At 41.2% G+C, this 25,461-nt stretch overlaps 1 pseudogene; it reads left to right on the forward strand.

The window, feature by feature from the left end:
- Positions 1-2,786: 2,786 nt before the first annotated feature.
- Positions 2,787-3,610, forward strand: LOC149472846 (uncharacterized; annotated as a pseudogene).
- The last annotated feature ends 21,851 nt before the right edge of the window (positions 3,611-25,461 follow it).

Genomic DNA, 25,461 nt, shown 5'->3' on the forward strand with positions numbered 1-25,461 from the left:
GGTCATCCTGTAAAAATGACTGCAAGAGCACAGTGCAGAATGCTGCATGAGGTAAAGAAGAATCCCAGAGTGTCAGCTAAAGACGTACAGAAATCTCTAGGCACATGCTAACATTTTTGTTGACACATCTACAATAAGGAAAACATTAAACAAGAATGGAGTACATGGGAGGACACCACGGAGGAAGCCATTGCTGTCCAAAAAGAATATTGCAGCACGTTTGAAGTTTGCAAAAGAGCACCTGGAAAAAGAGCACCTTTGCAAAAGAGCACCTGGGGGGAAAATTAGGAGCTCCGTTTTGGAAAGGTTTAATTTGAGGAAGTGGAGCGACATCCAGTCTGATATGTCTTCAGTAGGCGGGTGATACGGGCGGAGACTGAAGGGGTGAGGCAAGGGGTGGAGAGGTAGATTTGCGTGTCGTAGGTGCAATGAGGGGGCATGGCTGCCAGGAAGCTCTGATAAGGGGACACTGATGGCAGGGAGCTTTGATGTGGGATATCTGATTGAAGTGCTCTGATGGGGACTAGGATGTAAAGGGGGGAGCTGATAGGAACTGTAATGTAAACAGGACTCTGATGTCATCATAGACAAGGACTATGATGTAAAGGCAGATTCAGATGGGAAATCTAATATAAATGGAAACTCTTGATGGGGACTCTGATGTACAGTTGCAAGAAAAAGTATGTGAACCCCTTGGGATTGCGTGGAGTTTTGCATGAATTGGGCATAAAATGTGCTCTGAACATCATCTAAGTCACAACAATAGAAGAACACAGTCTGCTGAACATAATACTACACAAACATTGGATGTTGCCATGGTTTAATTGAACATAACATGTAAACATTCACAGTGCAGAGAGGAAAAAGTATGTGAACCTTTGGACTTAATAACTGGTTGACCCTCCTTTGGCAGCAATAACCTCAACCAAACGTTTCCTGTAGTTGCAGATCAGACCTGCACAACGATCTGGAGTAATTTTGGACCACTCCTCTTCACAAAACTGTTTCAGTGTAGCAATATTCTTGGGATGTCTGGTGTGAATCGCTCTCTTAAGGTCATGCCACAGCATTTCAATCGGGTTGAGGTCAGGACTCTGACTGGGCCACTCCAGAAGGCATATTCTGTGATGTTGCAGCCATTGTTTTGTTGAATTACTTGTATGCTTTGGGTCAATGTCCTGTTGCATCACCCATCCTCTGCGGAGCTTCAATTGGCAGACAGATGGTCGTACGTTTTCCTGCAAAATGTCTTGATAAACTCTGGAATTCATTTTCCCATCAATGACAACAATCTGTCCAGGCCCTGAGGCAGCAAAGCAGCCCCAAACCATGATGCTCCTTCCGCCATGTTTTACAGTGGGGAAGAGGTTTTGATGTTGGTGTGCTGTGATGATGGAGAGTTCTGGAGAAGCAAGTGGATCCTTGTGAATTTTCGGTCATGTGTGAATAATAGAAAAGTGAGGGTAGGAGGTGGTGAGGAACCTAAATTCATTGTTTCCATCAACAGAGCATCTTCCTTATTTTTGAACAGAGGTATGGGGTTGCCAGCCAGCAAGGTGTATGTGGTGTTGTCCCGCAATGGTGACAACAGTTCAATTTAGTATTAACGGATAAAGTCACCTTTGGGAACATGTTACATGTTCCTCCTGTTTTTAGGGTGGAACATGTAATGTATTCCCAATGCTGCAGCCACTGCCTCCCCTCCGTGTGACAGAAGTATCGGGAGAAGTTCCCCATACTAGCTTTCACTTTTTAAAAACAGCATGGCCGTGTGGGGCTCTGTCCACATGGCTGCATCATTCATTCACATGGTTCTGTGAATGAATGAACTACAAGTCCCGTCAGCCTTAGTGGCTGTTGGCTTGTAGATCTCAGTGAACTACCACGGCGCTGTGGAGTGCCATAGTAATTCATTGATTATTCCTTTCAGTACATCTGCTTGCACGTACATCCCTTTACAGGCAAGCAGGTATTCTGACAGGTCTGCAGGAGACATGCATGGCCCCAACGATCTGCTGATTGCTGGTGCAATGCTTTGCATGCTCCTGAACTAAAAATAATAAAAGCACATTTTTTTACCTGCAAAAAAATGTGCATTTATTATTTTTGGTCAAAAGGTGAACTTATCCTTTAAAGCTTAATTCCCATAATGCAGCTTCTTTGGAAACCGCCAAGGCACACTTGGCTGTGAAGTACCACTTCAAAAACCACAAGTTCACAATTTAACCTTCCATTAGCAATTATACGATGGAGTTGATTTACTAATGGCAAATAGACTGCTGCACTTTGCAAGTGTAGTGCCCTCTGGTGTACATACGTTTGTTGAGAGTATTTAGAGGCTTCCTAGCAGCTTGGGATTAGGCCCCTTTCACAAGCATATTTAAATTCAAGACTGCAGGCACAGCGAACACTTGCGGTTGTACATTGCGATTAACAGTGATTACATGCGTTTACTTTAGGCTGTGTTTAGCTGCGGTGGAACATTTTTGTAATTTCTATAGCAACTACTTTTTTTTTTGGTTCCTTGACTACCCATAGTGCATTTGTGCCCTCCCATTTCCTGTGTCTTTGTTCAGTCTCTGCTTCTTTTGTCATTGAGAGGACTTTGACCTTTGCTGAAGTGTGATCATTATTATGGATTACAGAAGAAATTTTATTGCAGTGCTCATTTTGCTACTTATGCGGAAACAGATGGATCTGATCAGAGGAGACATTGTCTCTACTGGGTACATCCCTTGACCTCCCAGCATCCATCTATTGATTACATTTCCCTCATGTTTGGAAAAATGCGCACTCACACAAATAAGTTCTGCAATTTTAACAGGATGTTGGTGGCAACCTTCAATCAGTTATTAGACCTTGTAAGATGACGTCTGAGCCGAATGCACACCAACATGAGACGAAGCATTAGTGCAGAAGAATGTCTGTTAGTTACTTTAAGGTAGGTTTTCTATTAGGTGAACTGATGCTTGAATATATGTGTAATTTTTTTCTCTTCCTTTTTTATCAATTTTTTTCAATTTCATATTGCACATACTTTGCCACTGGTGCTAGTTTCACCTCCCTACACCATCATTTTTTAATGGGGATCTCAACTGTGTCAACAGTTGTGCATGACACTTGTCTTGTCCTGTGGGAAGAACTGAAAAATTCAGTAATGCCAGAACCAACAGCCAGTTTGTGGAAAGAAATAGCTGATGAAAACTAGCTTATGAAATTGTATTGGGGTATTAGATGGGAAACATGTCCATCTCATCAAGCCACCTGCCACCTAGTTCTGGTTCCCGCTTCTTCAACTACAAAAAATACTTCTCATTTGTTCTGCTGGGACTCAGTGATGCAAATATGAAATTTATAGCAGTGGATGTTGGGGCCTATGGAAGTTCTGGAGGTTCTAGAATTTTCCGTAATTCTGTGATGGGTCAGTTTCCAATATGGGAAATTTGACGTTCCACAATCAAGGCTTCTGCCTGGCACTGCTGGCCCAGATTTGCCTCTAGTGGTTGTAGCAGATGAGGCTTTATCCGCCTATCTCCTTAGGCCCTACACAAGGCATGGCTCCGATTACAGGAAACGCATTTTTAATTTTCGACTGAGTAGAGCACTCTGAATGGTGGCGTGTGCTTTCAGAATCTGTATATCAAAATGGCTTGTATTATTAACATCAATGCACCTGGAGGTTGAGCACGCAGTCTACGTAGTTGTGGCGTGCTGTGCTCTGCATAACTTTTTGAGGGTAAAGGAGAATGTGTCCAATGAATTGCCAGAACAGATTCCAAAATAACCCCAAGGTCATCAGACTGGAACTGGTCCCAGTAATCATGCCCTCCAAATACGCAACCATTTTGCTGACTACTTCCCTACCTATTAAGGACAGGTTCCATGGCAAAATAGCTATATCTAATCTTTTGGTTGAAGATTTTTTTTTTTGTACGATTGTTGCTACCACTGCTGTACCATTTTAACATTTTTACCATTTGTACAGTGTGTTAGACAGTATACCAGTGTTAGCATTTTGATAACATTTTTTAAAAAAAGTCAACACCTTTGTCCAATTATTTTGGATTTATTTTTATGTATGCTTTATGTAAATTTGTACCAAACTTGGTAAACAAAGAAAGAAGACCTTAGGTCTTCCAAATACAAAACATTGAACATACATGCTTCAATGTACAAAAAAACTAAACTTTCCTTTGGAATAGTGTGAAAACTTTTTAGTTTCAAGTATACAGCTCTTTTTTGACTCAGTATTGCAGGTGTGATAACATGAGTCACAAAAATCCCTTACAAAAATCACAAAACGTTCAAGTATTCTCCTGTCATGTAATGTGGCAAAAACATATTTTCTTTCATACAGATGGGCTGTGAGCGCAGTTTACAGCTTTGTGATTGTGCTTACAGTGGCCACATGTATTGTTTGAAAACATAATTTTTTTATACAACTTGGGTTCTGAAATGCACAATTACACTTCAAAGTGTGTCCAAAATCCTGCTGAGTGTTATCATGCATCAGTTGCAAATGTATCATAAACTGCCTGTGGTGATTTTCTGACGGAAATCTCTCCTTTTTTTTACAAAAAATCAGAAATTGGTTTGGCTAGATTAAACAGGATTTGTGAATAGAAAAAAGTATACTGTCATTCATCTTACTTGGACACATCCTGGTTTTGCAGGCTGTGTGCAGACAAGATGGCTTGTGACTGGGGCAGAGGACACAAAGGGGGGGTTGAAATGATAAAATTGAAGCAATTTGACTATGTCATGATGAATACCAGTCTTTAGTGAAGACAGCATAAGCCTAGGTTCACATATGTGCGGGTGGTGTCGCTGCGGATCCGCACAAAAATCTGTGCAGCCACACCACCCACACAGATGAATGCGGACCCGAGGTTGGGTGCCATTAATTCTAATGGCACGCCACCCGCACTGGAAATCGCAACCGTACTGGGAATCGAGGTTCCCGTGCGGGCTGCATTTTCAGAAGTGCAGGGACTTCTTCCCTGCATGTTCCGGTGGCACGGGAGTTCATTAAAATAAATTCGCTCTCCTGCCCACACAAAACATGGACCGCAGGAATGTGGATATATGAGAACCAGGGGTAAAGAACAATCAGCAGGAAGTTGGATAAACCTGCCTACAGCAAAGTTATCAGTCAGATTAACCACAATATAAAATAAATAACAAATTAGAAGCAATAAACAAACTACAAGTGTTCATAAATTGGGTAAGGGGAATGTAGGGAAGAATGGCTAGGTTCCCTTCCAACATTTTAGGATGAATCAGATTGGAAGGATAAAGATGAGGGTAGATGACATGGGTTTGGCTGCTCATGCATTCTTTGAAAACCCTGATTAGATGGGAAAGGTGTGTACATCAGTAGGGGTCCTGAGTAATGGTGACTCATGGCAGGTGTAGTGTCATGGCCAAGTCTTGCTTACAGGCTCCCACTGTGTACAATCACAGCAGGTGATACACCTACATTCAACACAGAGCTCTGGGCTGTGATTGTACATAGATGATCAACAGTTCCCAGCCGTGAATCATTGGCCGAAACTTGCTTACAGGCTCCCAATGTGTACAATCACAGCAGGTGATTCGGGGGGCACGCATGCGGGCCCCTGAAACCAGGAAGTAGGCAGTGATGTACGTAGCGCAGTACATTGCAGGTGGGCGGTCTCTAAGTGGTTAAGTTAATGAACGAGATAAAGCTGTGCTAATTTTCATCATCCAATCATGTGCAAGCAAAAATACTGTTTTTTATTTACCTTTTAAGTGATTGAGTATTCTTTGCAAAGGTGAATTTTCAATCTTTGACTGTTTTGGTGCTGTCACAAAATAATGGAATGGAATATGGGAGCCTTCACTGCTAATTTGTTTCTGAAAGAGAAAACTCTGGGAATAACATACTAATCCTTGTTCAATTACCTACCTGTAATGAGTATGCAGGGTGGGAATTCTAACTTTATTGGCTGCATACTCTTCCTGGGTCAGTGATGAAGCAAGGATGAGATCAACCCTGGAGCCTGCACATTTAAAGTGGTAGAAAAGTTAGTATTTGCAAAATCTGCTGACAGGCAGGTCTCTTCTGCAGGTAATGCGATCTGAGCCACACATGAGCAGCTCATACCACATTTACGACCTGCTTTGCACGCCACGTCGATGTGACTCCCGTGCACATGCGTGGGAATTATGTCACCACTGTATGGCCATTCGAGTGGCTGAAGATTCCTAATCTGGAGGGAAGACGCCAGGGACCTGGAGAGCCATAACAGCGCAGCGCTGGAGGGCTCCATTTGTAGGTAGGTCTTTCATAATTCTAGCACTCTCCTAGATAGCTAATTGTTAGGCAGAGGCTAGGTAGCAGCCTGGTGCAACAGTCAGAGGGAGGTCAAATAGTAATCAGGGCTGAGAGGCTCTACAGATCAGCCCCTCTTGAATTTCCCTCTGCTCTAGAACTTTGGAGAAAAGTCTAGAAGCAGTGGGAAGATCTGAGGAGTGGCTGGCTTGTACTCTTAGGGGATCCTGGCCAATACCCAACAGAAAGCTTGGCAAGGGGCCAGGACAACCTTTAAGAGTAGCTGAGCCTGCTCACCAACAGGAGAGTTTGGGTGGAAGACAGAGAAGGATGTGAGGCTGGAGGTAGGAGCCTATGAGGGGGTCCAGATAGAGAGGGGTTCACCTCCAGGCAGAAGACCTTGGACTTGGAAAACTTGGGACTTCATTGTCCCCCTGAGAGAGGAGCACCTATGTGGCGGGGAAGGAGCAGCCCAGCTAGAATGCCTGGTAGCAGCCACTGTACCCACTGGCAGCACAAGAGAGGGACTAAGTGAGTAAACCTGCACTCCCTGGGCAAGTGAGGGGAAAGGAGCATTCTAGTGGGAAACTCTATTTGCTATCTTACCCAGGACTGTTACACACTGCAGTGGCAGGCACTGGATCCCCTGCCCAGGGAGTCTTCTGGGGTCTGGAATGGTGCTACAGGAGATGCTGGCTAGCTCTCCAGAAGATCATTTTTGCTGTAAAGACTTGTACATATTTGCTAAGGAGTTTGTCCTCAGTTGCCATTTTCCTTGGGTTTCCCATACCCTCTTACTCCATCCAAGTTCTAAACCACCTAATAAAATTTCTAAACAAAGCTCAAGGACTGGTTACTGTCTCATGATGCAAGTTTGAGTGAAGGAAATGTGTGTTGCCTGGCTGTGCAGGACTATAAGGGGGACCCAAAACCTCAGCAACTCCTAAGGGCGTAGTGCTACACAATGTACTAGTATGCAGTGCATACTAGTACATTGTGACTTAAACCTGCCACGGGAACCATTTTTTTCCTGTATAGAAAAGACTTTACTACCAGTTTAAAAACAAATCAGTTGTGACAGCTTTCATAAATTTATCCTGACATATTTCCTTCAAAGAAACCCATCAGGATAGAAATATGGGAGTTGCCATTGCTGAAATGTTTTTGATGGTGGATACTCCTGATTATTAGAAATCAATACAAATATATACTATTTTACATTCACTTTAAACAGATATTGGGATTCTGTGCAATTCTTATTAAGAAGTGATAGATATGTTATTTTTTCTTTTTTTATTGAACTTGTGAATGATTGTATCTGTTAAAATGTAGTATAAATTAACGAGGAACACACGCCTAGATTAAAATTGGCAGTCTTTTATTAGCATGTTAACTATAAAATTACAATGCATAATTAAGTATAAATAGCATGCTAATTATGTCTATAAAATAGGTGTATTTATAGGTGACATTTACCTGGCAGAAAACCAGGCAAAACCTATAGAGCTACTGAATTTTAGACCATATGTGAAACCATGTTTTCATTGAAATATTATCAGCTGTGAACAAACAGCTCCAACTGTTATAGAAACATAAAACAACTCAACCAAAAAAGACAAAATGGCTCATACTGTACCAACCTCAAACTGTGTTACCAAGTTTTAAATAGAGTTACTAATATCTATCATCTTTGAAAATACACTGGCATTTCTTTAAAGCAGCTATAACAGTTTTAAACAGCCTAGAGCTGTGCAGGGGTTTTGTTTGATAATCTGATTTTATACTGCTTTACTTGACTGCTTGTTTGCTATAAAACACACTGTTAAATAGAAAATTAGTTTGTGTTACATGGTTACGCATGCATGCTGTAACCAGAATGTGTATTAAAACAAGCAATGTCCTCAAGGGAAATTAAATGCAAATTAAAGGAAAACTAGAATAGTACTGGGGCATTTTATTTTAGGTTTATATTTTTACTAACAGATGTGTTATATATATATTTTCTCTATTCATATAACATCTTTATTTTGCAAATACAAATATGAAACAGGGTACAGAAAATGCATAAAAGAAGTGATAATATTGGCCTGTCTAGTGGTTTGTGTAGCCAGGTGTAGTCTGCTTTCTTCAATGTACATGGCGCTCAGCTGGAGAGGTGCTGCACCTGGACAGGAAGTCAGGAGAAACCGGGTTTCTCTATGGTTTCCTGGCTGCTGGAGTCAGTATTCAGGTTGGCTAAGCTGCATTCGGGTGACCGGTGGCCATCTTGGGTCAACAGAGCCTTTTTAGTTACTTGCCCCCAGGCTTTCGTGTGATTTTTGGTGAGTGAACAGATTAGGGAAAGAGCACCTGTCTGTCAGGGAAAGTGATTAGTGGCAGGTAAAGGTTCTGGATGAGTAAGGACAGGCTAGAAACTTGCCATTCTGCATCGGAATCTTCCCCCTTAGGGTTCAGACAGGTCAGGCCACATTCCATCCTCAGAGACAGAAGCTGATGACATATCTTACCCGCTCTATTCTGCAAGCTGCACAGAACTGTGAATGTTCCCCAGCAATTAGTTTGTATTCTTGGGCTGTTCCATCAGTACAAGCCTTGTTATTTACAACTGGACTTTGTGTGATTACTGCCGCAGCACCACACTGCACCTACCCACTCTGTGGATGACTAGAACTGGAAGGTCAGAAGAAAGTTATGGACACGCACAGAAGATGCAGCCTTGGCATTGCTTTACACACAGTGCATATATATTACAATTTTTGTTGTCACTGAACTATGAAATTTAATATATATAGTAAGTATGCTTTCAAAAAAATATATTTTAATTGTTTATTTTTATCAATTTCCAAAATTCAAAGTGAGCGAACCGAAGAAAAATCAAATCAGATTATTATTTGGTGTAACTACTACCCTTTGACTTCAAGCCAGCATCAATTCTTACACTTGCACAAAGTCAGGGATTTTTTTTAGGATTAGAGTCAGGTGTATGTAATAACCAATTATATGAAGCAGGTACTAATGATCATCAATTTAATATGTAGGTTGAAACACAGTCATTAATTGAAACAGAAGCAGCTGTGTAGGAGGCTTAAAACTGGGTGAGGAACAGCCAAACTCACAGGTCATACACCATGGAAAGAATAAGAACAGCAACAAGACACAAATGTTATATTATATCAGCAAGGCCTCTTCCAGTCAAAGATTTCAAAGCAGACTTGGGTTTCAAGATGTGCTGTTCAAAGCTCTTTTGAACAAGCAGAACCAAATGTTCATTTTTGAGGACCACAATGAGAACAGTATGATCTGGCGCTTAACCAGGACCAATCGTAATGCAAACAATATATAAGGGAGTCCTTATATGTCCTAATTACTCTTACAAAGTCCGTATAATTCCTAAAATTCCACAAGATACAAAAAATCCAAAGAGGTACAAGTGGCAGCCATCCACAGAGTGTGACCAGCTCTGTAGGGAAGACAGTAAGGGAAGAACAGGAGGAGCTAGCCAAGTGCAGTATGTGCATAAAGATGGTTAATTAAAAGCGGTTAAAAACAAACACTCACAAGATGGCTAAAAACTTCAGACTTATTAGATAGCAGGTCCTTAGCTCGTTCCTTTAGCAGGGTCCACCGCTGTCATCTAGGCTGGAAGATGGGAGAATGGAGCCAGGATGCCTTGTGTACATCAGGAAGTGTAACGGAACCAGCGTGGAAAGCACATTCGGAAGTGGCGTAATCAGAAGGAGGAGAGGAATACTGCAGGCCTCCTGACATGACCCACTTCATAGGCAATGGAATACTCTTTTATGTGTTTCTACCTTTTTGATTTAAATAACCTTACATTAAACAGACTTGAGTTCAAAATTCTTATAATACTGTATTTGGTATACTACATGAAAGTTTTTATTTCATGAGATACAAGGAAAGGAGAGATGGAGAAGTGGTTGAAAGTAAATTAGAAGTGGCAGAAAGTTAGTGAAGGGACTAATACATAAGTTTAAATAAGGAATATTTAAAAAACAATGTACTTTCCAATTTTTTAGAAGTCAAATGAATCCAATAATCATGGAGTGAATCCACAATGGAGAAGGTAGTGGAATTAATGAAGAAAGAAAAAAGAAGTAGAGTGGGCGATGGAAGAAATAAATGCACTAGCCTCAGTGGTTTATGTTCCTATCTTAGTGGTCAGTGGAAGTAAAACATGTTCCTATGTTTGTGGGAGTAAATGCCCCTTCATCATTGGATAGTGGGAGTGAAAAATACAGTATCTCACAGAAGTGAGTACACCCCTCACATTTTTGTAAACATTTTATTATCTTTTCATGTGACAACACTGAAGAAATGACACTTTGCTGCAATGTAAAGTAGTGATTGTACAGCTTGTATAACCTCTGGCAACAAAAGTGAGTACACCCCTAAGTAAAAATGTCCAAATTGGGCCCAATTAGCCATTTTACCTCCCCGAAGTCATGTCACTCGTTAGTGTTACAAGGTCTCAGGTGTGAATGGGAACAGGTGTGTTAAATTTGGTGTTATGCTCTCACTCTCTCATACTGATCACTGGAAGTTCAACATTGCACCTCATGGCAAAGAACTCTCTGAGAATCGGAAAAAAAGAATTTTTGCTCTACATAAAGATGTACAATCTATACTCTTAAGCGCAAAAAACCAACCATACGGGTAATTCCATAAAGTGCATTCACTGGAGAGCAACCACTGCTGCTGTAAAATCATACACATGAATCCAAAAGTTCCAGAGAAAACCAGCGCTGTGGTAAGTGTAGTGATAACAATACCCCACTAGGAGGTGTACCTTTATTAGGACAAGACAATAGGTGGATAATGAGAACCCCAGCCTGTGGCTTAACAAGAATGCCTGGGTCATGATGGACGGCCCATCCGCTCTAATGGAGATCTGCTTGTTGGTAGGAATCGCCTGTCAGTGCAGGGACCATGTGATCGCAGTGTCCCGGGATGACGTCACCGTGGTGTCCGAGAGACGGAGGGGAGGACCGCAAGCTGAAGTGAAGGCTGGTAACCAGGACAACATGCTTTATGCGCATGCTGAAGTCCCAGCATAAAGATGGCCTAGGCTAAAACTGAGCTGAAGCATGGTGGCCAAGACCATACAGCGGTTTATCAGGACAGGTTCCACTCAGAACAGGCCTTGCCATGGTCGACCAAAGAAGTTGAGTGCATGTGCTCAGCATCATATCCAGAGGTTGTCTTTGGGAAATAGATGTATGAGTGCTGCCAGCATTGCTGCAGAGATTGAAGGGGTGGGGTGTCAGCCTGTCAGTGCTCAGACCATACGCCGCACACTGCATCGAATTGCTGCTGTCATCCCAGAAGGAAGCTTCTTCTAAAGATGATGCACAAGAAAGCCCGCAGTTTGCTGAAGACAAGCAGACTAAGGACATGGATTACTGGAACCATGTCCTGTGGTCTGATGAGACCAAGATAAACTTATTTGGTTCAGATGATGTAAAGCGTGTGTGGCGGCAACCAAGTGAGGAGTACAAAGACAAGTGTGTCTTGCCTGCAGTCAAGCATGGTGGTGGAAGTGTCATGGTCTGGGGCTGCATGAGTGCTGCCGGCACTGGGGAGCTACAGTTCATTGAGGGAACCATGAATACCAACATGTACTGTGACATTCTGAAGCAGACCATGACCCCTCCCTTCGGAGACTGGGCCGCGGGGCAGTATTCCAACATGATAACGACCCCAAACACACCTCCAAGACGACCACTTCCTTGCTAAAGAAGCTGAGGGTAAAGGTGATGGACTGATCAAGCATGTCTTCAGACCTAAACCCTACTGAGCATCTGTGGTGCATCTTCAAATGGAAGGTGGAGGAGAGCAAGGTCTCTAACATCCACCAGCTCCATGATGTCGTCATGGGGGAGAGGAAGAGGACTCCAATGGCAACCTATGAAGCTCTGGTGAACTCCATGCCCAAGAGGGTTAAGACAGTGCTGAAAAATAATGGTGGTCACACACAATATTGACACTTTGGGCCCAATTTGAAAATTTTCACTTAGGGGTGTACTCACTTTTGTTGCCAGCGGTTTAGACATTAATGGCTGTGTGTTGAGGTATTTTGAGGGGACAGAAAATTTACACTGTTATACAAGCTGTACACTCACTACATTGTAGCAACGTGTCCTTTCTTCAGTGTTGTCACATTAAAAGATAGAATAAAATATTTACAAAAATATGAGGGGTGTACTCACTTCTGTGAGATACTGTACCCTTGCTAAGTGGTCAGTGGGAGTAAAATATACCCCTGTCTCAGTGGTCTATTGAAATAATAAATGCCACAGTATCGCCCTTGCATCGGTGGTCACTAGAAGTAAAAAAATATGCCCTCTCATCAGTGGGAGTAATAAATGTCTGAATTATTTTCCAGAATGGTGTCTCTGTGTCAGAGCTTACCCACAGAGGGCCTATGTGTATGTCTGAATAGGAGGAGGGGTTGGTTCCATGTTCCTTCTGCAGCTGCTAAATGCTTGCTTCTCTTCTTCTTCCTCCTGCAGGCATACAGTGAATGTAGGAGGAACATGGAGAGATCGATTCCTCTATATGCAGCCACCCCATCGCTCCTCCTAACCAGCTTCTTTCTGTTGTCCCATGCTCTTCACCTCCATGCTCCTTGGTCCTCCCTACTCTCTGCCCCCCCCCTGCTGTCCGCTCCCCCACTCTCTGCCCTGTGCTCTCTAACCCCCTACTCTCTGGCCTGGTGCTCTCTGCCACAATGCTCTCTGCCCCCCCATGCTCTCTGCCCCATGCTCTCCACCCGTACACTCTGGCACCTGTTCTCTTCGCCCCCCGTGCTCTCAGCCCCGCCCCCCCGCACTGCAGCTCTGCCTGGTTCCCCCCTCCCCTCTCCCGCCAGCTACTCAGGGGGATGTGTCAGGATGGAGAGCAGGGAAGGGACGGAAAATGTGTCATTTGCTGGCCCCTTCATTTTCTGAATGGACAGTCAATGTATTGATCACTGACTCTGTCCATTCATAACCAAAGCATACAGATAGGTCCATATATATTTGGACACAGGCACAATTTTAGTTTTTTCAGGTATTTACCAAAACACATTCAAGCTATAGTTATATAATGGATAAAGGATGACAGTGCACACTCTCAGGTTTAATTTGAGGGTATGTACATCCAAATTGGAGGAAGGGTTCAGGAATTACAGCTCTTAAGAGTAGCCACCCCCCCCCCCTTTTCAAGGGACCAAAAGTAATTGGACAAATGAGTATAATATAAATAAAATGCTTGAATATGTTTTGGTAAATACCTGAAAAAAAACTAAAATTATGCCTGTGTCCAAATATATTGGACCTAACTGTAGGTATATAACAAGTGCAGCGCTCACAGACTCAAAACCAAAATGATAAAAATCAAAAATCAAGATGCTTTTCCTAAACTGTGAAATCATGGTAATAAAACAAAAACATAAATCAACAAAGTGCTTAAATTCAGGAATTAATATAGTGGCGTATACAACAGAAAATACACTAGGACAGAATAAGAAGTGATGATGAGAAAAATAGGATGAGCTCCTCAGGCTGTCACCATCAAACACTTGCAAAGTCTCCCACGTATCATTGATCACACACTAGGATTACAAGGTTTACCAAATAATGCGATCATCCATATAAGAGTGGTCACATGTGCATAAGGAAATTCCCCCAAGGAAAGGTAGCTCTGTCCAGCCTCCACTCATCCGCAGAGAAACCAGACATTTGCTGTCAGTTGTCACCATATACATCCACAACTTGCAGGGAAACACTGCACCACTGGGAATTAGCTCAGCAGGATTGATGCATATATGATAAAAGAGACACTCCACATAGTGTAAAACCACCCATAAAAAGGAATTTATGCAAAGTGGTTCTAAAGGCTCTAGGTTTTTTTAACTACATTTATTCTATGCATGAAGATGAAAAACCTTCTGTGTGCTGCCATCTCCCGAGTCCCTCCCCCCAATCCTTACCTGAGTCCCATCCAGCGACGTGTTTAGTAATAAAAAAATAAAGTAACAAAAATAAAATAACTACTGACACCTGTGGCGGAACTACCAGGGTCACTTGTGACTAAGCCCTGGCATACTGCCACCAGGCTCAGAGAGAAGTCCCTGCCATGGGTCAGGGGGGCCTTTCTTGTTTTTTTGCACTGGGGCCATGAAAGTTCTAGTTACGCTACTGCTGTGTCAGTGGTCAGAATGATGCCCCTGTGTCAGCGGGAAATGGTGCTCCATCATTTGTGTTCAGTGGCCACTTACCTTGCATACCTCTGCAACCAAGCATTGGTGGGTGGGGTGAAATGCATCAGGGTGCATGTCCAGAGCAGCGGCTAAGGCCAGCACCGTAATTAGGATTGGGCTGGTTTGAGCGGCATCTTCGTTTTCACTACTTACACTTCTGAATTGGTGCACTTTGATGCCGGCTCCCATTCTCTGAGCACCTATGGGGAAACCTTAACCTTCTTGGCTTTAAGAGGCACTGTAAGTTTGTTGGGATCACTTACCTAGCATGTTTCATGTCCCATGCTGCTCTTGCAAGTGACATCATGGCCTGGATAAAACACATGTACTTGTAAAGGAGGACATTCTTGTTACATTGTTGAGTGCTGAAATTCTCTGTGTTCTGATTATTTTTTATACAAGTTATGATTCCTTCACAATGTTTGCTACTTGCTGATCTCATTGCAAGCCTGTCTAAGGCTAGGTTCACCCCTATGCAGATTGTGTTTGAGCCGTTTCTGCGTTGTTTTTGCACCTGCATTTTTTACGTGTTTTTGATGCATTCTGCGTTTTACTTTTTCTTTTTTTTGTTGCTAGGCAGATTTAAAATGTATCAAAAATGCACTACATGCTTTTCTGCAGCGTTTCCATTGAAGTCTATGCACTTTAGGTCACACAGGGGAGGTTGAAAGCTTTAGTAGACTTGGCAAGAAAAGGTACTTCTTTACTGAAAAATTGTGACTTGGTCATGCTGAAGTATGTACTGTATATGCATTCATGACTTGTGAATTTGAATAAGTCTACTTTAGAAAAATCAGTGTGAACTTTTACTCATGTGACCTCAGTCACAATTACTTTGTGTTGCAGGGCTTTCAAATTTCCAAATTCTGCTTTATGTTTCTATTATTTCTTATTATTTGACATTACGTTTCATTTTGATGTGAGACACAAATATGTAACATTTCATTCACAATGCTTATCTCTTTTTCATTTCTGTTTACTCCATTATGTATGTTTAGATTGCTGATATAACAGCTGGAAAGTCAATTTACTAAGTAACAAAAACAGAGTTTTATGTAACAAGACATTTATTGTGTTAATGTTTGGAAACAGGACTTCTGATTGGGAAAAGCTTTGTAAATGTTTTTTTTCCCTGAAACCAAGATAATAAATGTTTAATGTATTCTAAAGTGACATAACCTTTTCTAACTTGCCTGTTCTGAGTCTAATGTTTGCTGACAGTCTATTTTGTCAATTAGTTGTTAAAAGTCTGTTTCTTTTCATTTTATTTGTGCACCATAAAGGTTGATCTGCCTGGCATCTAATTTATAAATTAAATGTTTTAGTGCCTACTGAGCTGATAAATGTAAAAATAGCAAACTGTGAAAACTGTTTTCTTAAAGTCGACCCATGCTTAAACATTAACATAAAGACTGTTAACAGTCTTGTTGAAATTGAAATTGAAATATAAAAGAATAGTTTATTTTACAGAGGCAATAAATTGCAAATGCTAGTTTGAATAGCAGCATAAACACCAAAATATTTCCAAAAGCTTTAAAGTGATACTAAACACACATTGTTTAATTTACATTGTCCCATCTATTTCTGTATGTGGATGATGGCACTGTAATTATTGTAATAAAAAAATAAAACATCTAAGTACCTTTTTCACAATATACAGCTGTTACATGACCCAGCTCTTTCCCAGCCTGTCTGCAGGGAAACATAAGCAGGAGGAGCTTCTAGTCCATTCACACTAGTCATATGTTCAAATTAAAAAAACAGTCTTTGGAATACGGAGTAAAAATAAATACTTAATATCGATAAACTAATAAAATATATATTTGAAATCTTTATTATTTTTGGCAGTAACATGGTGTGAGTGGATTTCTACCAGTCACAGGCTGTGTCATGCCCCTCCAGCCTGAGACTTAGAATACGAGGGAGGTGAAGCCTCCATCAATCTGCAAGTAATGTACATGTCTTGTCCCCAGTATGTTTAGTTGGTTAGCTGGCATGGAGGAGGAGGACAGAGGAAGTGGGCTGTCATTTACCACTGTGTATATGCCTGCATGTGTGACTCTATAGTCATATAGGCTGCTCAGATGTGATAGGGAGGAAATGCTCAGCATAGAAACTCACTGAAAACTGAGCAAGTGCAGAGTTGCCACCACAACTGCAAAATCCCTAGCCAAATTGGGGACATGGAGCAACAGAATTAACCAGATTTTTTGCAGAATACAGAAAATGAATCTCTTATTGACTAAATGAGTATGAACAGCATGAAATACAACATTTATTGATAGTTTTTTACTATAGGGACATTTTAAGGAAGAACTATCAAAAAATAAAGCTTGTTAAGCTCTCCAGTGAATTCCATTCACATAGCTCTTGTCCCCATCTTAATCCATAAGGGGTTGCTTAGCTGTGTTGTCAGATAGCTAGCCCCAGCCCCCGGCCTGGTTATCCAACAACATTGATCAACCGAGATGGGTTTCTGAGGAACAGCTCAGGAGGAGAGGGAGTGTGACACACAGTAACTGGTATGTACTATTGTCAGCTTGTGTTTTTGTGAATAAAAGCACTTTTCTCCAATTGCAATCAGTCACAACACAGGCTGACAGTTTACACCCCCTCCATTCCCCGGAATAGCAGGCTGCAGCTCCAGACTCTGTGCATACTAAAGATGAGGTGAGAGGGCATCAGTGCTGGCTGTATCTGCCTTAATGGGGACATCCGTATTCTTAGGCCTCAGGATGGCTGGAGTGACAGCCAGCAATGGCAGAGAAGAAATGCTTATTTTATTAAACTTCCACTGTTTGTATTTTAATGGGGGCACATGCTGTGTGCACAGGGACCTCTGGGGAATTTAACAAGCTTTTTTTTTCTTCTCATCATTGTTTTCCTTGAAGCAGCATTCTTGGAGCTCTTTATGTAAAATGACAGCCAAAACAATTTTGTTTTTGCAAACCAATAATGCCAGAAGAAAGCCTAGTTTGTCCCCCCCAAACAGTGTATGTATTACTTGGTTATCCTTTGTAATTACATTGTTATTGCTGAATAAATAGTGAAAATTCTCCGGTCCATAAGCGGTATAAAGGTATGAGAGCTTAAGTAGTTAAAAATATTATATATTTAAAATGTGTTTGATAAATTTTGTTATTAGCAGAATTTGTTTGGTGACAGACTGATATTTTTGAGGATCATTTTGTTCCTGGTGTAAGTAACAATGCTAATGTGGAAAGGTTAATTTTTCTTAACAAGTTCATAAACAGAAACATTAGGGGTAGTTATAAATAGCATTGGACAATAAATATAGGTGGTCATTTTGTTGTATTTGACTGTTGCTGTGGGTTACATTAAATTCTTTTTAAATCAAGACCATATCTCAGTTCTGGTTCCATTATATTAAAAAATGCAATTTGCAAAGATGTTACATGTGAGGGTAGCATGTAGTCTGGTGTAGTGCACATCAGTTAACTATCAATTGAACATCATTTCAGAGACTTATACATTAGTAAATGTATAATATTTGTATTCAGGACTCCTCTGATCATGTGACCTGAGGGATATACTGGTGCAATTTTACTTTTGAGCAGAAACAAATATCGCGGCTCAAGGTGGGTCAAACCTAAAGTCACTGTGTCACATGGGCTCCCAATAGCGACTACTGCTGTTTCATCACACATTATAAAGAGAGAAAGTTTTATGTGAAATGCCATGAAGCCATCAGTGGAGTAAATAAATGTTAACAGAAAGTGACTGCAAAGAGGCTGCAGAGAATGCAGTTGCAGCAAAGGATGAAAAAAAACCAACAATAACAAATGGCATTTGACAAAAGTTTGTTTCACAGGGTCTGGGGTGCAGATACAGCACCAGAACATTGATGATCACACACTAGGCATTCACTAGTCTTTAAAAAGTTATTGTGCCAATCCAGCATAAATTATACAGGTTTGGAATTACTATGGGTACTGTGCTGTGCTGCTGTTAATGGTACTATTACCTTACACTGTGGAAGTTCGATGTAAAAAGCTTAATCTAGCCAATGGGAGCAACATCCCCCACAACTTTTACATGAAAGTGTTACTAAACCCAGAATCCTGCACTCACTATATCTGGTCACCCTCAGTACACAGAACATGGAAATGCAATTATTTTAGTAAATATAAACTGCTAAATACTTTTTCTCATTAGCAGCTAGAACTGTCTTGTGACTTCTATCAGTGTTCAGCAGAGCACTGGTTAAATCTTGTAGGAGGAGTTTTAGTCCCCTCTCACTGCCCCATGAGATTGCATTACCCCTCACCTTTTGTCTGGACAGTGCTGATTGGCCCTGTGCTGATCACATACACCCTCCTAGGAAAAAGAAAAAACGCTCTAGCAGTACGCACCAGACTGAGCATGTGCAGAGTGTCCCTGAAGCTGTGTTCTCTCAGGAGATGAAATAGGGAACATGGAAATAGAGGAGGATCAGAGAAGACATGAGCAAACACAATTTTACACAATGCAGAGGTTTAACCCCTTAAGTGCTTTACTGCGTATACAAACAGATTTTATTGTTGTGGGTTTAATAACACTTTAATTAACAATTTGAAGAGTAGCATGACAAACCCCTTCGTGTCCAGGCCATTTGTTCAATTTTAAGCACTGTGATACTTTGATTAACAATTACTTATAAAATTGAACCCAAATGAATTATATATACTTTTAGATAGAGGTTTCTTTTTTTGGAATTTATTACCCACTGGCTTTTTATTTAAAAAAAAAAGCCTGACATTTTTGAAAAAAAAAAAAAGTTTACCTTAGTTTCTGCTATAAAACATAGCAAATAAAAATTGTTTCTTCATAAATTTAGACCAATGTGTATTCTGCTACATTACTATGGAAAAAAATGTTCATATAATTTTGACGCTGTGAAAGTTGTAAAGTATACAAACTATGCTATATATGTTGAAATTGATCAACCCTGGTGTTCTGACTGCCCGTCTATTTTATTGAGGCACTAAAATGCCAAGAAACCGGAGTACACAGGAAATACACACAGGCACAGGGAGAACATGCAAACTCCAGGCAGGTGGTGCCGTGGCTGGGTTTCAAAACAATGACCCTAGTACTGCCAGGCAGAAGTGCTTTTTAAAGGGTCTGGTGAGTCTTTTGAATAATTGATTGTTTTGCTACAAGTTTTTTTAAAAATGCAGAAAAAAATAAAAATAATTTTATTTTTTACACAAAGTTGATAAGATATTTTTCACACACAGCATGGCCATACTTAGAATTTCACCTCAAATACATTCTGCTACTCCTCCTGAATATGAAGATGCCTCATGTGTGAGACTTTGTGTTTGGACATTGTGTCTTGTGCATCACAAAATTCTACCAACATTTTATCAAAAACAGTGTATTATAATGTGCACCTGTGCGGGGGCAGACTGACAACTCATGGGGCCCCCGGGTAATAGGGGATTATGGGGCCCCTGTCCTTGCCCATACTCAAAAAAGCCTATGAAAAAGGTACCAGGGGCATCTCATGGGGCCCCCTACTGACCCCGGGCCCTCGGGCAGTGCCCGAGTTTCCAAATGGTCAGTCCACCCCTGCACCTGTGTATGGCTGGTCAGGGAATATAGCTTAGTGTAGTGTCACTTATAGTGTTATGATCTGAAATATTTGCATTGCTATTTGTCCACTCCTTGAATTTTTACAGCTACACAGTTTTTTCTACAGAAGTGACACAGTTTTTTCTACAGAAGTGAGTCCACAGGGCACCCGACTTCAGCAGAACTAATCATGTGGATGTGTGTAGGCGGTGACAGGGAAGCAGAGAACTCCCCTGTCATTGCCAGGATCCACATAGCATCACAGTAAGGCTACTTTCACGGGAGTTTTTGAAACGCTTTTGAAGCGCTTTTGCGTTAAACAAAGGTACTTAAAAACTCAAGAAAAATGCTTCCCTATGTATGTTTTCACACTGGGCGTTGCAGTGTAAAAAATCCTGCCTGCAGCATCTTTGGAGCATGTTTGTTCCATTAAAACAAAAGCCCCAAAAATGCCTCTTCCCATGGAAATCAATGGAAAACGCCTGAAAAACACCTCCCAAAAAAATGTTTTTGGAGTGGTTTTCCAGTCATATATCCGTTAAAAAATGCTCAGAAAGCACAGCCAAAGCGCAGTAAAAATGCTCCAAAAATGCAGATGCATTTTTGCCGTGTTTTTTGCAGCGGATCAGTGTGAAAGTTGCCTAAAAGTAGTGAGAGCCACACATCTCATCACAAATGAAATGGTCAGTGTCTGAAGAAGTGTCCGACTGCAGCCTACAAACCTGTTCCAGGGGAGATAACAGGAAACTTAAGTAAGGCATAGATAGACTAGAGCCAGACTTTAGAAAGGATAACATTGTAGCTGCACAGCCACAGGTATCAGAGCTGGCCTGAGATCATGTTATGGACTAGCCCCAGCAGCAGCTTGCACTAGTGCAGATCAATCAAAGCTGTTATGCTGGTAATCCTGGTTACTGATAAACAATTATTTTCCAATAAGCCTGTTGCTCTCCTCCTTCTAGCGCCTGTCCTTTGGAGAACATGAAAAAGCAAAGTAGAATGTAAGTCCTAGTGCTCCAAATGTGTTGTCAACACATTCATCTTACATAATAAGAGCTGGGATACTGTCCTGCAGGGAGGGGTGGTAACTACAAAATAAAGTGGTGCTGGGTGTGAAGATAAGAATCTTTCTAAGGCAGGGCATAGATGGGACGTTTATCGGACGAATTTTTGGCCGATAAAAGGAAAATCGGTCGGCTCCGTTGCCGATGCTGCCACCAATGTCCACGAAAAATGTCCATTTTTCATGGATTTTCCAGCATGACCAATAAAAATAAATGTGAAGATCCGCAAAAAATGGCCGACAGGCTGGCCCCACTAACGGCGTAAATATCGTCCGATTTTGGTTTCCCTACGCATCTCAGCCCATAGTGTGATCGCGGGTGTGAGAACCACAAGGAAACCACATGGTCAAAAAGACCATGCAGTTTCCCTGTGGATGTATTTTTGAAAAGGTGCAAGCACCTTTTTTTGCATGAAATGCAGGCAAAGCAGCCCATTCAAATGAAATGAGTGCAGCCGCACTAGTTTGTTACACCCGTATCCAGGGTGCAACATGTAACAAGTAGCACCCCCCCCCCACCTCAAGCCCCTGTTGTCTTGTTTTGGGATTAAAAATACCATTTCAGTCTTTGCAGATGACACCAAGCTGTGCAGTGGAAAAAAGTCCTTACAGGATGTCTCCAACTTACAAGCCGACCTCAATGCACTGTTTAATTGGGAAACTATGTGGCAAATGAGGTTTAATGTTGATAAATGTAAGGTTATACACTTGGGGGCTATGAATATGCATGCATCATACATACTAGTACAACTGGGGGAATCAATGGTGGAGAAGGATCTGGGGTTCTGGTAGATCACAAGCTTAATAATGGCATGCAATGCCAAGCTGCGGTTTCTAAAGCAAAATCCTCTCTTGTATAAAAGAGGTATAGACTTCAGAGAGAGATATCATTTTACCCCTGTACAAATCATTAGTAACACCTCATCTGGAATATGCAGTTCAGTTTTGGGCACCAATTCAGAAAATGAACATTGGGGAACTGGAGAACATGCAGAGAAGGGCAACCAAACTGACAAGAGGCATGGAGGAGATCAGCTATGAGGAAAGATTAAAGCAATTGAATGTATTCTGTCTTGAGAAGAGGAGATTAAGGGGAGATATGATCAACATGTATAAATACATCAGTGGTTCATATAGTGAACTCGGTGTAGAGTCATTCACCCTGAGGTCATCACAGAGCACAAAGGGGCACACTTTACGTCTGAAGGAAGAGAGATTTAATATCCAGATATGGAAAGATTTCTTCACAGTGAGAGCTGTGAAAATGTGGAATAGACTCCCTCAAGAGTTGGTTCTGGCCAGCTCAGTAAATTGCTTTAAAAAAGGCCTGGATTCTTTCTTAGATACACAGAATATAACTGGATACTAACATTTATATGTAAAGTTAATCCAGAGAATATCCGTTTGCCTATCAGGGAATCATGAGGGAATTTATTCCCCTGCAGGAGCAAATTGGATCATGCTTTGCCATGTTTTTTACCTTTCTCTGGACCTACTGTGGGTATAGGATTATAACTTTTTTATTTTTTTTATGGTTGAACTGAATGGACTTTTGTCTTTTTTTTCACCCAGACTAAGTATGTTGTGACACCCTGCACCTGTTGTCACAATTAAAAAAATGTGGTTGTGCAGGGCTCCATCCATTGCCAGAGTGCTGTGAATGGGAGAACTACAAGTACCGTCAATCATAGTGGCTGATGACTTGTAGTTCTCAGCAAACCACTAGCGCTGGTGATCAATTGGTTCTGCTTGTCAATCAGTAACTGCCTGCCCATACATGGCATGGGTAGACAGCTACAATGACAGTCTGCAGGAGCTTGAGATTGCACCTATGATCTGCTGATCTTGGGTGCAATGTTTACAGGCTCCTAATAAAAAAAAAATTCAAATTTTTTTTACCTGAAAAAAATGTGCATTTATTATTTTTCTTAAAAAAGGTGAACTTATCCTTTAAAGTTGCTTTGCTTTCAATAAGTTCACTTGACTGCTGTCCTTTCCAGGATATGCATACCTACCTCCTTTTGCTAACTCACCACATCATTTGGCTGTTGGGATCAATAACCTCACATCATATCACATCGCTTGGGGCTTGCACAGCATTGAGGACTCACATCCTTTCCCAAGTGACAGAGTTAGAGGGCCTGAGTTGCCAATAACCTAGTGCCAGCACTGTAATATGAAAGGAGAATGTGTCACACGTTTCCCAAAACCCAGAAGTAACATCACTCGTTATTGGGATGAATAAATGACTCTTGGAAAATTAAGAATCAATATAAATGAGTACTGACTTGGATAAAAGGGAGCATAGGGGAGGGATAGGAAAGGACACCACAGAAAAAGGAGAAGGGGGGGCAAGGAGGGTAGCGGACAAGAGGTATGACCAAGTGAATAGAGATAAAGGAGGAATAAAAAGGGAAAGGTAAAGAGAACAGTTAAAGGGGCATAGATAAAGAAGTAGGGGGGTAGGGTGTGGTGATGGCAAGAAAAGGGAAGAATTCCATAGGGAATAACCAAACAGAATAGAATAGGCAGTAATATTCATGAGGGCCATGTATTCCTGTGATTCTCTAAACACCTTCCAAGAGGCCCATGTATGTGTGTACTTCTCCTGAGTATCTGCTTCCTGAGCTAGGAGCAGATCCATATGCAAAATGTGATCTTGCTCGATTTCCCATTGCAGTGAGGTAGCAACCTGTTGTGACCACCAATGATAATTTCTTGGGCTGCAGTGAGGACATTTCTAAGAGCTTCTCTCTTGCCTTTCCTAATAGAACCATGAATCAAAGAGAGAAGTACCTTGTAAGGGGAAGAGGGGACAACAATATAGCAATATAGTATAGATCTCCAGGATCTTGGCCAGAATGCATTGACAAGGAAGCAGGACCCCCAAACTATTGAACATCGTCCCTGGATTGGTTGAGCATCACCAACATAGATCAAACGCTGAGGAGGAGAACAAATAGGCACCTATACCAGCATGAAAGTTTAATGTATTTTCTGCACTATTTTTAGTTAAAAAAATTAAATTCTTTTTAATTGCGGTATGCTAGCTGGAAACATTATGTTTTCTTAGGTATTTAATTCCCGACACTAATTTTAGCAGGCATCTTTTGTGGCGAAAAAGAATAGGTACACTTTCATTCAAAATGCAATTATTCACCTCCAGCTTTCCTGTGTACAACTGTCATATAAATCCCATAGCCCAGATGCATGTATAACCCGTTGTGACAGCTGTGGCTTTGTACAGTGTTTTACAGGTTATAGTTCTCCCACCATCCCCACCTACCCAGTAAGCAGCCATGAACCAAGAGATGAATGGGGTTGTCTTCCAGGCTAAAGTTTGATTTCTTTGATTACAGAGAATTAAATGAGGTTGGTAATTACACTATTTTCATTTGAAAGAATACAAGGTATTTGTGTATTGAACACATGCTGTATACGTATCAGTTGATGTTTTTAATGTCTTTCTGGAGTTTAGCATTAAAATGTTAATGATGGGATGATGAGTGCATTTGTTATTTCATCTCATTTCATGTTTTCTTTTTCAAACTGTCTATAATGTGTCACCACAAGCAGCTATATGCAAACCTGTTCAGCCCTCCCAGCTCGGAGGAGTGCTTCGCTGAGAGGCTGAGCCAGGTATCGCTCCAGACTCTGGGGTGGATCCGGACTTTGAAGTCAGGATCTTTACCCAGCCTGGACCGGCTGAGTGATGTCAGCCAACAGCGGACTTCAGTCTGCTGTCACCTGAAAATGGGTCACAGGAATGCAGAACGAACTCCACTCCTGTAACCCCCAGGAGAAGTGCAGCCAGAAAAGCTTTGGCTGTACTTCTTCTTTAAGTTGATTAGTTGTTAGGGCAATACACACTAAAAAATGCACATACAAAGAGCATGTTCGTTTAAGGGAATGTATAGTGTTTTTGTATATCTTCTATGTTTGTAATTCTGCTTCTCTTCAAGGGTCGGGACAGAAAAAATAAAATTATATTTTATTTATTTTTATTTTATTTATCTTTATTATCCTATAGATGTCAAATATTGCAAATAACTATTATGGAGTCTTCTCTCTAGCCAAAAAGTAAACATTTAAAAGGATAAGTTCTTCTTTTAACAAAAAATAATAAATGGGCATTTTTTTGCAGGTAAAAAACATGTGCGTTTGTTATTTTTTGTTTCTAGAGCCTCTAAAGCACAGGTGTCAAACTGGCGGCCCTCCAGCTGTTGCCAAACTACAAGTCTCATGAGGTATTGACTCCCAAAG

The sequence above is a fragment of the Staurois parvus genome, unplaced genomic scaffold (assembly GCF_062004578.1).
Source record: "Staurois parvus isolate SC_StPar_1 unplaced genomic scaffold, SC_StPar_1.0 ptg000019l, whole genome shotgun sequence".
Classification (NCBI taxonomy): domain Eukaryota; kingdom Metazoa; phylum Chordata; class Amphibia; order Anura; family Ranidae; genus Staurois; species Staurois parvus.